The sequence below is a fragment of the Danio rerio genome, chromosome 10 (genome assembly GCF_049306965.1).
Source record: "Danio rerio strain Tuebingen ecotype United States chromosome 10, GRCz12tu, whole genome shotgun sequence".
NCBI classification, from domain to species: Eukaryota; Metazoa; Chordata; class Actinopteri; order Cypriniformes; family Danionidae; genus Danio; species Danio rerio.
Window position 1 is genome coordinate 41455086 of NC_133185.1, and position 1631 is coordinate 41456716.

Genomic DNA, 1631 nt, shown 5'->3' on the forward strand with positions numbered 1-1631 from the left:
CATATTAGTAAATACATTAACTAATGAGCTTTATTGTAAAGTGTTACCGTCATTTCTTGGCAATATTTATATACATATTCGGTAACACTTTATAATACTAAACATTATGAAGCATTTATTAAACATTAGCAAATAGTGAATACATTATCTGTTAAGCATTAACTCTACATTAATAAACGTTAGTTAGTAGTTTATAACTGCAGATACAAACATACACATTTATAATGTGCTTAATACTTGTACTTTCATATCTTGTTAATTTTCATTACTAAATTATCACATTATTAATTTAAGAGTAGTTGGTTGTTTTTAAGATCATTCTGAATGAGTTAGTAAATGATAAACAAACTATCAAAATTAACATTTATATTTCTTAAGGCATATACTAATAATTTCATTCATTCATTCATTCATTTTCTTGTCGGCTTAGTCTCTTTATTAATCCGGGGTCGCCACAGTGGAATGAACCGCCAACTTATCCAGGAAGTTTTTACGTAGCGGATGCCCTTCCAGCCGCAACCCATCTCTGGGAAACATCCACACACATACACTACGAACAATTTAGCCTAACCAATTCACCTGTACCGCATGTCTTTGGACTGTAGGGGAAACCGGAGCACCCGGAGGAAACCCACGCGAAGGCATGGAGAACATGCAAACTCCACACAGAAACACCAACTGAGCCGAGGTTCGAACCAACGACCTTCTTGCTGTGAGGCGACACTTCATCCACTTTTGTGACCTAAAGTGAGAATTATTTATGCTTTCTAAATCCCTTATAAATGACAATTAAGGGCTCGGTTAAATTCTAAACAGGAAAAAAATTACATAAACGACATTATTCAATGTCTGTACTCCAAATGAAAAATAAATCTTTGCAACCTTATGTAAAATAAAATTACTGTGCAGTAAAAACATTGCATCTTATTATATTGTTAAATGATTATATTGTTGTTGTTTTATCCAAGTTGATGTCATATTTTGACACCACTTTCATTCAGCAATGTTTAAACTTTACAGTCATTTTTCTTTTTAGATAGTATTGCAAAGCTTATTGTTCATTTGATACTGAGCCTTTAATTGTCATTTATGAGGGATTTATAATGCATAAATAGTCCTCACTTTAGATTAGCTCACAAAACTGCTTAAAGTTGATTTAATAAAGCATTTATTAACATACATAGTAACCATTACTATATGTCTGAATAATAAGAGATATAAACGTTAATTTCAATAGCTTATTAATCATAATTACTTACTCATTCTAAATTATCTTAAAACCACCAACTACTCTTAAATACAAATGGTTTGTAAATATTGCAGTACTTAATTTAGTAATGAAAATTTAATTATTAACAAAGTATGAAAGTACAATTATTCAACATTATAAACGTGGTTGTAAGTCAAGAATAGAGCATTTGTATCTGCAGTTATAAACTGCTCACACTTATTAATGTAGAGTGAATGCTTAACAAACAATGAATTCACTAGATGCTAATGCTTAATAAATGCTTCATAGTGTGTAGTTATTGTAAAGTGTTACCAAAGGTTCTGAAACTGTTTTGAAATAAATCCTGCAATGAAATGTGTTTTATTGAGAAAAGAAAATATTCTAGCCAGAGCACATTTCA